General features: G+C 32.5%; 1 long non-coding RNA gene across 2 annotated transcripts in view; it reads left to right on the forward strand.

The window, feature by feature from the left end:
* The first annotated feature begins 299 nt into the window (after positions 1-299).
* The window catches only part of LOC141553899 (uncharacterized), a 109,116-nt gene continuing 95,391 nt past the window's right edge, over positions 300-14,024 (forward strand). The window contains exons 1-3 of one of the 2 annotated variants that reach the window (XR_012485714.1): positions 305-353; positions 449-587; positions 699-775. This is a non-coding gene — a long non-coding RNA (uncharacterized LOC141553899). Of the gene's footprint in view, positions 588-698; positions 776-14,024 lie in introns of both variants that reach the window. The other variant, XR_012485712.1, reaches the window with a different exon arrangement.

Below are 14,024 nucleotides of genomic sequence, written 5' to 3' on the forward strand. Positions count from 1 at the left end.
TACACAGCACTTCACAGTTGCAAAACTTTTGTTTGTTATGCTTTTATAACACTATGAGACTGATAGTATTGCTATCCTTATTTTATGGATGAGGAAACTAAAGCAAAAAAGTTAAGTAACTTGCCTAGAGTCCCAGAACTTGTGAGACAAGATTTAAATAAAACCCTTCCAGATGAAATGGATAGATGACTTTAGTACTATGTTGCTTCAAGCATTTTCCAGGACTTATGTCATCAGCACAGCATGCCACATCTCCATTAGGAAATCCTCTTCATTTCTAAGCAGCATTTAACCAAAGTTTTCCCAGCTTCACACATGGCCATGAAGTATTTGGAAAATAGGTATGAATACTGGTCTGTACACTTTTTTATTAAGATACAAGTTATCATTTAGGTATATACTTCCCCAGAAAGAGGATCTATTATCTCAGATTGTTTTATTGTTATAGGCTTTAACAAGCAGAGACTAAAATGGTGAGGAGGAGTCTGCTTATGTAAAATATAATGGCAACTGGAATACCTTTATGTTGGTTATCAGTTTGACTATAAGTAAAGTTCTACAAAATGTTTTAAAGACAACCTAATGAAGTAAGTGACACAACCTTTATACCCATTTTATAGTTAAGAAAAAACTTAAACTGGAAGAAGTTCAATGTCTTTCCCAGGCTGTTTAAATTAGGGACTCCTTTATCATTTCAGTTAAGAGTGAAAAGAGGCAAAATTGTTTCCTGTTCAAGTTCATGGATCCCCTTAGAAATCTGGAAAATGGACTCCAGGTAAGAATCCTAGTATTATACCATGGAGGGAAATGGGAGTTCTTTGAAGTCAGAAGCTGTCTTTTGCCTTTTCTTGTATCCCTAGCACTTAGAACAATTGCTGGCATATAGTAGGCACCTAATAAATGTTTACTTACTGATTATTATTCCCATTATTTGACTTAGCTGCTTTATAAAGTAGAATGTACCCCATTTGTGGGAGAAATCTTATTTTGGAGGTTCTAGACAAGTTGTGGATATTGGTAATAAAATTTGCATTCTTTGATACCCATGTTGTCTCTGGACTTATTTTCCTTTTCTTTCTGATCTAGGGAATAGATCAATCAACCAATGAACTTTTTTATGGATATGAGAGAGATAATTGGAATTAATGACTTGTCCAGAATCACACAGCTAAAAAGTGTTAAGTTTTTAAAGGTAGATTTAAACTCAGGTCCTTGTGATTCCAAGGCCAGTGTTCTATCCACTGCAAAAATTTTAAGTACCTACTATGTGCCAAGCACCAGAGTAGGTACTGGAGATAAAGAAAAGAACAATACATATTATCAAAAACTTTTATTTTATTGAGGGAAGCATGAACATATATAAGAATATAATATGAAGATTTTTTTATATATGTATATATAAATAAATCCCTAATTTATATATGTGTATATAAACATAAATATATGTGTGAATATATGTATTAGATAGCTTGAGAATTAGGTAGAGAGATAGAAATATCCTCATATGTGGGTTGGCTTAGTCCCTGAAAGGGACACTGACTTTGTGTAGGAAGATATGACTCCTAATCAAGAGACTTCTGACCCCTGAGGTACAGCTAGGAAACTTAGAAGGAAGAAATAGCTTTAGATTGTCAAAGAGACTTCTGAAGAGTAGAAAGAAGTTTCAAAAGAATGCATGAAGTTTGAAATGGGCAGTAGTTATCATGTGATGAAAGTCAGCTTCTTATTATCCCCTTACCTATATATGTTTCCCCAGTACTTGGGGGACCAAGTATCCTTCAAAATCCTCCAAAATGCCTAATAGTAGACTTTAGTGAAGTCATTCTTTCCTGATCATGTTATTTTACCTTGTTTTCACTTAAGAGACCATTTCTTCTTGTGTATCCTATCATCTAAACCAATGGGGACAAACATATGGAATTAAAAAAAAAACTACTAAATAAAATATAAGGATCATTACTAGCCACATATTGACTTAGAAAGATACATTAATATTAACTATGTTTTAATGCATTTTAGTTGTTTTAGTAAATATTTCCAAAACATTTTTTGTTGGGTTGCACTTGGAAAAGGGTCACATATATAGCATGTTTGATGCCTCTAAATCTATATAGGCTTCCCCTATTTTTACTTTGCTGCTAGCTTGAATAAAACTGTTTAGTCATCATCTGAGATTATTTCTCTGTAATGACATTTGCTAGAAGGGCATAAAGTAATTGAGAGTAAAGTAACTATTACCCTTTAGGTCTGGGGTGGGGTCTCTTAGTCTAAAAGATCATGATACCCTGATAATGCAAATATTGTATGTGTCATTTATTTGTTTGTTTATCTAATTGTGGTTCAATAAGCCTCTTGGGGATAGAAGTGTAGAGAAATGAGAACTTAAGTCTTCTCTTTCTCTCAAGTAGGAATTCCCAGTCTCTCTTGGAGACAATGAGTGTGAGGTTCCAGATTTTATTTGTCTAAATATATTTCTGCACTTTGAGTCCCTGTGGTTCCCTTTGGCCATGAGTTTAAATTCTTCCATAATTACATACTAAATATGTGAGTGTGTAGTGACAATTAGAAACAGGAAAGACATATGTATGTGGAATTGTGGGAGATAAGAAAGACTTCATGGAGAAAATGGTACTTCAAATTGGTTTTCTAAAAGCTAGAGGTGAGAAGATAATTTGTTTCAGGTATTGGGAAAAAGCAGGGGAAATACATGGAGGTTAAAAATATTTATTGTATTTAAGGCCAGTTTGATTGGATTCTTGGGAATGAAAAGGGAAATAAATTACAACATGGTCATAGGGCTCAGAAAGATGGTATGTATTGCCATCTCAAGTCAGACCCATACATTCCTGAAACATTATTCACTATTATTTGATATAAGTTTAGTCAGAGAAAGGTAATATCTTGACATGAGCTAGCTCTACCCCATCTCTCAAGTGACTTCAAGGAAAGAACATTTTCAAATATTTATTTAAAGTCATGGTTTTTATAATGTTTAGAAAGAAATGAATTTATCAAATATTTATTAAGCATCTATTAAGGAACTGTCTTGGGTACTAGAGATACAATGACAGGCAGAAAAAAAAAACACACATTCACTTCAAGGAGCATAGGAAGATTATGTCATGTTTGTAGGTAAACATAACAAGGTAGGTACTAGTGTTCAATAAGTATTGAAACAAAGGAGAAATGCAAAGTCCATTTGGAAAACTCAAGGAAAAAGAAAACTCTTTCAATTCAGAATCCTAGAAAATGTTTCATAGAAGAGGGGAATCAGGGGTGACTTGTAAAGGAAGAAAAATCTTGAAAAAAATGTGAAGAAAAGGAGGGACATGCATTCCTGAAAGAGGGGACAATCTGCCTCAAAATAGGAAGGTGTCAGAAGACAGGCCAAGTTTGGGGAACAGATAGTTAAAAATCCAGTTTAGTTGGAACAAATACTGCATGAATGTGAGTCATATGGGGGAAAAAAAAAAGGCATATGGGGGACCAGTAATGTAAGGAGGCCATTAAGTGAAAAGCTAAGGAGCCTGTGCATTTCTGAAATGCCTTTTTTTTTTTTTCCCTAAAACTTCAATCCACCATGAATGCAGATTGAAATCCTATTTAAAAGAAGCAGGAAATGGTATTCTGAAAAGTCTCTCTTTTGTTATAAGCAATAAACTCAGTGTCATTGTTTATCTTTTACATAATGAGTGCATTATTTCGCACTCTAAGTGATACTTCATCTTACACATAATGGAATAAAAATATACTCTTGCTTTTTTTTTAAACAATTGGGCTGTGTTCTGTAGCACTGGGTAATTGTTTTTTCATAAAGCTCCTCCAGTGAGATGATGCTGTGATTACTTTACGAACAGTCTTTTTCTGCCTTTGAAACAAAAGAGAATCAGTTTGATGCTTTCATGATATTTTTCTTTGACTATGCTGTTTTAATATATTTGTGTGTGCATTCATGTATAAATATGTATATATACATATGCACAATTACTATAATAATATTAGTTTAATAATATTCTATTATAAATATAAATACATATATATATATGCTAAACTTTCTTTCCACATATATGTTTGGCTATGTATATGTATGTATGAATGATACATACATGTATGATTTGGCCTTTGACACTCAGCAGCTATGTGACCCCAGCAAATCACTTAACCCTATTTGCCTCTGTTTCCTCATCTATAAAATGAGATGGAGAAGGAAATGGCAAACCACTCCAGCATCTTTGCCAAGAGAACCTCAAAAGGAATTAACAATTGAATATAACTGAAAATGACTGAACAACAAGAATATATTATATAAATTTGAGTTTCTATTTCAGTAATTTTGATGCTCTGTTTCTCTAAATTGTGATCCTTCTCTGGGAGATTTCTTGAGGATCTTCTAGAGGCAGCCTTCCTTTCACTTCAGTTCAATAATCCCAAAATGCAGCCAGGAGTTAAAGTCCAGACCCCATATTGTGTGTTTCAAAATCCTGAATCTTTTCCTGGTGCCCGGTTAGCTTTAGTAGAAGCCTATCTCTCTTCTTGACTCCCAAGAGCTCTTGTCCAAATGTTCCAAATCCAAAGGTTAGTCCTTTAGTCTCCAGCCTCTTGTTCTCCCCAATGTCATCAGCCAGCACAAAGGTAGACATGGGAATGAAATCTTGATTCTGCCTCCAAGACTTCCCAGAAGTCAATCCTAATTGTGAATTTCCCGGAAGTCCATGAGCAGGCTTTTCCTTAGACTTGTGAATCCACTGAATCCTGGCTCTGAATCTCCTCGACCTTCCCTGAAGTTCTCTTGGGAAGTCCTCTCCTTGATCCAATCCAGACTGACTGATCTCACTGAATCTTGACTCCTTATATCCTCCCAGAGAATGGGCTTGTGGGTACTCCCTGGGCTTGTGGGAGCTCCTTAAAGGACCAATGAGCAAACGCCTTTAAAGGTATGAACTTATTTTCTCTTCATTATATGATCAAGATTTTCATATTTTAGCAGATAATATTCCCACTATATAAATTTGATTATGTCTCTCCTTTGCTCAGAAAATCTTTTTTGCTCAAAAAAAAAAACCAAAAAACAAAACAAACAAAAAAATCTACTTGATTAGGTATTCCACATCCTCCATATCTAGTAATTCCTTACCTTTTTAAGTTTCACCTCATTCTATTACTCCCGTTCCTATGTTCTAAGTCCAGCTAAAATGGACTAGTCATAGATTCAATGTTTTCCCAACTCTTTATCTTTGTCCATAATTTTCTTTATGACTGACATACCTTTTCACCATCGTGTCAACTTATTGATTTCTTACATAACATTTAGAATATAACTCAAATGATGTTTGAATTGTTCTATGAAGTTTGCCTTGATCAAAGATGGTTCTTTTGCAACTCTTTTTTCATGTATTGTGGTCATCGGTGTACTTGTCATCCCTGATACTTGACTGCAAACTATATGAGATTGTGTTTGTCTTACCTGTACTCATATTTCCTAGTACCTAGCACAATGTACTACTTATCCTGGGCAATTAATAAATATTTATTGATTTGGATTAAATTTCAGAAAAAAAACTTCTTAAAGTTGACTTAGATAGAATTTCAGAAAGACTTCTTAAAGTTGATTTAGATAAATCAAAAATTCAATTTACAATTAACCATTTAAAATTCAACAAATTTTATTTATTTTTATTCAAAATACAAAATAAATTTTAGAACAGCATGAATATAATAAGGGAAGATTTTCTGTGATCAATGGTGTTTATTTTATCAGTACATTAATTGAAGTCCATATGTTTGAGAAAACTTAAATGTCACATTACATGACTTAAGCACAAAGAAATGATAAAATTTACTGCAATATGCTCTTTAAAACTGTTGATTTGTTGATCTCTTTTTCCTCTCTAATCTTACTCATTTTTTTTCCTTTTTCAATAACACAATTTAACAAATATTTATTAAGTATTCATTGTTCATGGAATGCTGTACTGTTCATCCCACACCAATGAGGTAGGCAGGAGAAGAGTTACAATATTTAGATAAGCTGATTTTATGGCATTTAAAGAAATAATATGACATTAACAAATAACTAAAATACGGAATAAAGAATATAGGGAACAGCCAAAAGCAAAAAAAAAAAAAAAAAAAGATGAAGCTGGGTACCCACAGGAACTAAGACATGTTATCTCTTTGAAGATAAGAACTGATTTGGGGAATGGTAGTACTAAAACTTTGCACAATTCCTGGCACATGACAAGTACTTAGTATTTTCTTATTGATTGATTTATGAAAGCATTCTTTTCATAGACCATGCTACAGGGATTCAAATGGCTACACAATGGTATTACAGACAGAAACATGAAAATCAGAATAGAGAAAAGTTTTTTTGGGGGGAGAGATATTAATTTTAATTTGGAAAGATGTTGAGGTTGAGGTGAGATATATAGGTAAGTGGAAAGGTGTGGAACTCAAGAGAGAGGTCATGATTAGAAATACATATTTCATCACTATTTCCATTAATCTGGAAATTATAGTTTTGTACATGAATAAGATTGCCAAAGAGAAAGAGAAAAAAAGTAATGTTGGGAATGCAAACTTGGGGAAATGTAACTAAAAGAATCAGAAAGATGAATGGGAAGGAGGAAATAGAAAAAAAAAAGTGATCAGAGACAAAAGGATGTCATGAAAGTTGCATCTCGAAAGCCAAGATTAAGTATATAGAAAGAGATATTCTGCAGAGAGGTCAAAAAGTATATGTTTGGTCACCTGTAAGAGAACAGTTTCCATTGAATTTTTGTGGTTATGAAACAGAAGTCAGATGATAAGAGAAAATGACTAAGGAAGAAGTTTTTAAGTACATGTGAGGAAAGTCATGGATGATAGCTTTTTTGGTTAAAGGATCAAGAAGTTTTAATATGATAAATGATATATGGATAAAAATCAAAGATGGGAAATATTAAAGATGAAGGAGAGAACATCTTTTATGTAGAATGACTTTTAAAGTCTAGTTTTTTCAGAGGAGGAAGGTAGGGAGGTGATTAAAGGCAGAGGTATCAGGATCAATTATGTCAAAGATTAGAGATAGTAATTAACTGATAGTTAAAGAGTATTTTACCTACATTATGTCATTTAAATCTCCAAACCAGCCTATGAAATAGACTCTATAGGGATTATTATTTCTATTTTACACATAATGGGAGTGAGCAGCAGAGACTAAGGAACTTGTCCTGGGTCACATAGACAAAAGTGAGATTTGAACCTAGATCTACGTGATTCTATCTATTCCTAGCATTTTATCCATTCTACTACAATTGCAATATCAGTAGCATTATAAATAATATAGAGGAAGTCCTCTTAAATATCATTATAATATATTCATGCTGCAGATTGGGAGCAAAATACTATTTGAAAGTAGAAAAGGGGAACATTTCTACCATCAGCAAAATGTTTAATAATACAATATAAGCTTTCATTTTACCAAAAGCTCTGTTTACCAGAGATCCCAAGTTCTTTAGGCTAATAAACAATACGTGTATCAATTATATTTATGTTTATATAATAAAGATCTCATTTAAGTAAGACACATTTTAATTACATAATAATCTTATTTGATTCTTTGCAAAATTATAAATCGAATCAGGAATTACTCTTCAGGTTTTGTTCAAGATCTGTCTTTCTGAATTTGAAATAAAAATTTCAAAACCATTATAAAGGACTTCAAAAATAATAAAATATCACCAGTCAGAATCACAAATTCACAGTATCAATGTAATGTAGAAAGGACTTGGTTTTCTACCACACCATTTAGTTCATATAATTAGAAATAATAAGGTTTTAACAGTTTAGGAAGTGATAATACCTTGACTGAATTAGGTCAGTTCCCCACTAGCTGTCTAAAGACAGACACTCTCTTATGTGATCCTTAAAAGCCAGTCCAATAATATCATAGTAATTTGTGGAGTTTAAGCACTGTACTTCTACTGAAGTAGAATACGTATAGAATGGGAATCTACTCTCTTCTCCATGACTCACATCCCAGTTTATCTTGTTGTCTTTCAGTGGAATCACTCAAATAGTTAACTAGCAGTTATTACGCACCACATACCAGGCACATGCCAAATCCTGGGGATGCAAAGGTAAAAAATAGTGCCTGATTTCCTGGATTGCACAGTTTCTTGGGGGAGAGCACTTTCAAACAACTATAGACATATAAGATCAACAATGGATAAATTAAAGTGATTTTACAGGGGTGCCATAAAGTTTAAGAAAAAAGAGATAAAGCTCCTTGCAGAAAAAGTGATGTTAGCTGAGTCTTGATGGAAATCAGGAAAGTCAGGAAGTGAAAATGCACAGGGATGATCTAATCTTTGGAAGCACCACAGCCATCAGGAAGTAGACTTATCCTTTTCAGATCAATACAAATACAATGAGGCAGAGTAAAGCAGTTTCAAGGAACCAGGCTTCTAGCACCAATGAGAGATGATTATAGACAAGAAAGAGCTAGTTTAGGAAATTAAAAGTTAAGGTGAAGAGAAGAATCTAACAGGGGAAGTTATCCAAGAAACCCCAAAATTTAATGATAAATCCATGAGGATTAAAGCCTTGATATTCCAGAAGTGTGAATTGTTTTGGCCACACACTATCTAGGAAATATTCGATTTTATTGTAATAGCATAGTCATAGTTACGAACATCAAATAGCTCTTTAATTATTTTGGTCTTCCCTAATTTCTTCACTTAAATGAGCTCTGATTATGTTTTAGTTAACTTTGGAATTTAATATTTCATTATATTTCCGATGGAATTTTGGTCTCTTTTTCTATGGCATTTGTTAGTAATAAAGAAGAAAAACAAGAAGCTATTTCGCCTTCTGTTTCTTTATTAATGCTATTAATTATATTGATGGATTATTTTGTTATTTCTCTAGATTTCTCCAAGAAAATGCATATATTCTGCAAATCTGGAGTGATTTTGGTGTCTTGTTTGCCTTTGTGTATTCCCTTAATTTTATAGTATAATTATGCTGCTACAGGTAAAATTCTTAGTCTTATGTCAGCTAATTATATAGTGAACATTTTTTCACTTTTGATCTGTTTGTTTTTGCTTTAAAATTTTTATTAAATTTTTATTTACAAAACACATGCATGTTACATATGCAACATTGACCCTTGATGAAGGTAATTTTTTTTGTTTGTTTGTTTTTAATAGCTTTTTATTTACAAGATATATGCATGGGTAATTTTACAGCATTGAAAATTGCCAAACCTTTTGTTCCAACTTTTCTTCTTCTCCCCACCCCCTCCCCTAGATGGCAGGTAGACCAATACAAGTTAAATATGTTAAAGTATATGTTAAATACTATATATATATGTATATTATATATATATATATGTATATTATATATATGTGTGTGTGTGTGTGTGTGTCCATGCAATTATTTTGCTACACAAAAAGAATTGGACTTTGAAATAGTGTACAATTAACCTGTTAAGGAAATAAAAAATGCAGGCAGATAAAAATAGAATGATTGGGAATTCTATGTAGTGGTTCATAGTCATCTCCCAGAGTTCTTTTGCTGGGTGTAGCTGGTTCAATTCATTACTGCTCTATTGGAACTGATTTGGTTCATCTCATTGTTGAAGAGAGCCATGTCCATCAGAATTGATCATCATATAGCATTGTTGTTGAAGTACATAATGATCTTCTGGTCCTGCTCATTTCACTCAGCATCAGTTCATGTAAGTCTCTCCAAGCCTCTCTGTATTCATCCTGCTGGTCATTTCTTACAGAACAATAATATTCCATAACATTCATATACAACAACTTATTCGGCCATTCTCCAATTGATGGGCATCCACTCAGTTTCCAGTTTCTGGCCACTACAAAGAGGGCTGCCACAAACATTTTGGCACATACAGGTCCCTTTCCCTTCTTTAAGATCTCTTTGGGATAAAAGCCCAGTAGTAACGCTGCTGGATCAAAGGGTATGCACAGTTTGATAACTTTTTGAGCATAGTTCCAAATCACACTTCAGAATGGCTGGATGTATCCACAATTCCACCAGCAATGTATTAGTGTCCCAGTTTTCATTGCATCCCCTCCAACATTCTGCATTATCTTTCCTTGTCATTCTAGCCAATCTGACAGGTGTGTAGTGGTATCTCAGAGTTGTCTTAATTTTCATTTCTTTGATTATTAATGACTTGGAGCATCTTTTCATATGGCTAGAAATAGTTTCAATTTCTTTGTCTGAGAATTGTTTGTTCATATTCTTTGAACATTTATCAATTGGAGAATAGCTTGATTTCTTATAGAGTCAATAATTCTCTCTATATTTTGGAAATGAGGCCTTTATCAGAACCTTTGACTGTAAAAATGTTTTCCCAGTTTATTGCTTCCCTTCTAATCTTGTCTGCATTAGTTTCATTTGTACAAAATCTTTTCAATTTGATATAATCAAAATTTTCTATTTTGTGATTAATGACAATCTTTAGTTCTTCTTTGGTCATAAATTCCTTCCTCCTGCACAGGTCTGAGAAGTAAACTATACTATGTTCTTCTAATTTATTTATAATCTTATTCTTAGTTTCTTTTTTAAATTTTTTTAATCTTATAATTATAAATTTTTTGACAGTATATATGCATGAGTAATTTTTTGTAACATTATCCCTTGTATTCATTTTTCCAAATTTTCCCCTCCCTCCCTATACTCCCTCCCCTAGATGACAGGCAATCCCATACATTTTACATGTGTTACAGTATAACCTAGATACAATACATGTGTGTAAATCCAATTTTCTTGTTGCACGTTAAGTATTAGATTCCGAAGGTATAAGTAACCTGGGTAGATAGATAGTAGTGCTAACAATTTACATTCATTTCCCAGTCTTCCTTCTATGGGTGTAGTTGTTTCTGTCCATCATTGATCAACTGGAAATGAATTAGATCTTTATGTTGAAGATATCTACTTCCATCAGAATATATCTTCATACAGCATTGTTGTTGAAGTGTACAGCGATCTTCTGGTTCTGCTCATTTCACTCAGCATCAGTTCATGTAAGTCTCTCCAAACCTTTCTGAATTCATCCTGCTGGTCATTTCTTAAAGAGCAATAATATTCCATAACCTTCATATACCATAATTTACCCAACCATTCTCCAATTGATGGACATCCATTCATTTTCCAGTTTCTAGTCACTGCAGAAAAAGCTGCCACAAACATTTTGGCACATACAGGTCCCTTTCCCCTCTTTAGTATTTCTTTGGGATATAAGCCCAATAGCAGCACTGCTGGATCAAAGGGTTTGCACAGTTTGATAACTTTTTGGGCATAATTCCAGATTGCTCTCCAGAATGGCCGGATTCTTTCACAGCTCCACCAACAATGTATTAGTGTCCCACATCCATCAGAATTGATCATCATATAATCTTTTTGTTGCCATGTATAATGATCTCCTGGTTCTGCTCATTTCACTTAGCATCAATTCATATAAGTCTTACCAGGCCTCTCTGAAATAATCCTGCTGGTCGTTTCTTATAAAACAATAATATTCTATAACATTTATATGCCATTCTCTAACTGATGAGCATCTACTTAGTTTCTAGTTTCTTGGAAGGGCTACCACAAACTACAAAAAAATGCCACAGGCATTTTTGCACATGTTAGTTTTCCCTTTTCCTCCCAGTAGAAACACTGCTAAATCAAAAGGTATGCACACTTTGATAACTTTTTGAGCATAGTTCCAAATTGTTCTCCAGAGTGGCTGGATTTGTTCACAATTCCATCAACAATGTATTAGCATCCCAGTTTTCCCATATCCCCTCTGTCATTTCTCATCATCTTTTCCTATCATCTTAGTCAATCTGACAAGTGTATAGTGGTATTTTGATATGTTTTTAAGAAAACTTTCAGAGTTTCTGTAATACAAGTTATGCTAGATATTGATCTTAAATATAAGCCTTCAATCACATTAAGAAAGGATACTTTAATTTGTATGCTTTTAAGAATTTTGTAATTAACTTTTTTGGTATGAGGCAGTTGGAGTTAAATGATTTGCCCAGTATCACACAGCTAGGAAGTGTTAAGTGTTTGAGATTGGATTTGAACTCACATCCTTCTGACTTAAGGAGTGGTGCTGTATCCACTGTGCCATTTAGCTGCCCCAAGAATTTTAAAAACATAAATGAGTACTATGTTTTGTTGAAAGATTTCCCTTCAACCACTTACACAATCTTATTTTAATATATTGATATATTTAATTAAAACAGTTTAACTAAGGTTCTGATAGAAAAATGTTTCTGATAGAAATATACCTATATGTGTATATTTATATATGTTTGCATATATGTATGTGTACATACATATACATGTATAATATTTATCTTTATGTCTTTCTAGTTGATGCATTGGGAACATATTGTCTCACTGACATTTTTCTGTTTTTGTAAACAATTTATGTAGCTTAGAAATTATTTTTGTATGAATATTTTATATATTTCACTTGAAATCCTCTGGGATATTGATTGTTCTGTTTTTTCTTTATTCATGTTCATTATTTTTTTCAATTAGGATATTTTATATTTCTTCAAATAATTATCTGTCTTATTTTAAATTTTAAAAGTTATTATGATATAATTGAGTATACTAGTTTCACTTTACTTTAGTTCCTTTCCATTTATGACATATTCTCTCTTCCACTTTTATTTTCAATAATTTGGTTTTCTTTTTTTTTTTATTGATCTATTTATATAATGGTTTATTAATTGTACTGGTCTTTTTAAAAATAGATTTTTAAATTTACTTAGTAATTTTCTTTAGAATTATGCTTATCTCATTTTAAAAATTATTTTTTTTTATTTTTCTTTCTGATTATTAATTTGTATTTTCTCATTTTTGCATCTGTTCATTGGTCTTCTTTTCTCTGTTTTATAAATATGTATTCCATTTTTAAGTCATTTTAAAGGCTGTTTAGTGATGCAGTAGCTAGAATACTGGGTTTAGAGAAAGGAAAATCTCAGTTCAAATTTGTCATTAGACACTTATTGTGTGACCTTAGATAAATCCCTTAATGTCTGTCTGTCTCAGTTACTTCAGATAAAATGGAGATAATAATAGCACCTACCATGCAGAATTATTGTGTGGATCAAAATATTTGTAAAGCACTCTGTATAGTACCTGGAACATAATAGGCACTTTAATTCTCCTTCCTTCCTTCCTTCTTTCCATGTTACTGCTAATCACTACTTCTATACTTGGTTTCTATTGGGGTTTATTAATCACCATTTGAATATTCTGTTATTCATATATAGGAAAATTGCAGTATAGATTTGGGGTTATATGCATATATAGGTTGTATCGTGTGTGTGTGTGTATACATATATATATATATATGTGTGTGTGTGTGTGTGCATGTATATAAATATATATATATACATATATATATATATATATTTCAAATATTTAACTATATATACACATACATACCTCATATGTATATAACATTTCCCAATGTCAATCTGCTTCAAACAACATTTGGGAATTTTGTTTGCTTACAGCTAGATAACTTCTAAGGTCCTTTTTAACTCTAGATCCATGCTACAATTCTCAGAAGGTGGAACTTCTACATAACAAAAGTTTTTCTCATTCTGAAATAAATTAAATTTTCTTTCAGATCTTTATTTTGTGCAAATGATGAATTTCTGTAAAGGTATTACATAATGCTTTAAAAAAAATAGTATGGTCCTTAAAGTACAGTAGAGAGCACACTGATCTTGGAGTCAGGAAAAGCTGAGTTTGATAGTCACTTTAGATACTAACTAATCACATGACTGTGCAAATCACTTAACTTCACTCAGCTTCAGTTTTCTCAGCAGAAAAATTAGGGTTTTCCACTATAATATTCCTTCTAGATCTAAAGCAATGATATAATTCAATGATCCCTACATTTCCATTCAATATTTGTCTATTATTTCTATTTTCCTAATATGATATTCAGATTTTTTTTATTTTTTCTATTAGATTTCACTCTCCTAAGAAGATAC

This window comes from Sminthopsis crassicaudata, chromosome 1, assembly GCF_048593235.1.
Source record: "Sminthopsis crassicaudata isolate SCR6 chromosome 1, ASM4859323v1, whole genome shotgun sequence".
In the NCBI taxonomy this organism is placed as follows: domain Eukaryota; kingdom Metazoa; phylum Chordata; class Mammalia; order Dasyuromorphia; family Dasyuridae; genus Sminthopsis; species Sminthopsis crassicaudata.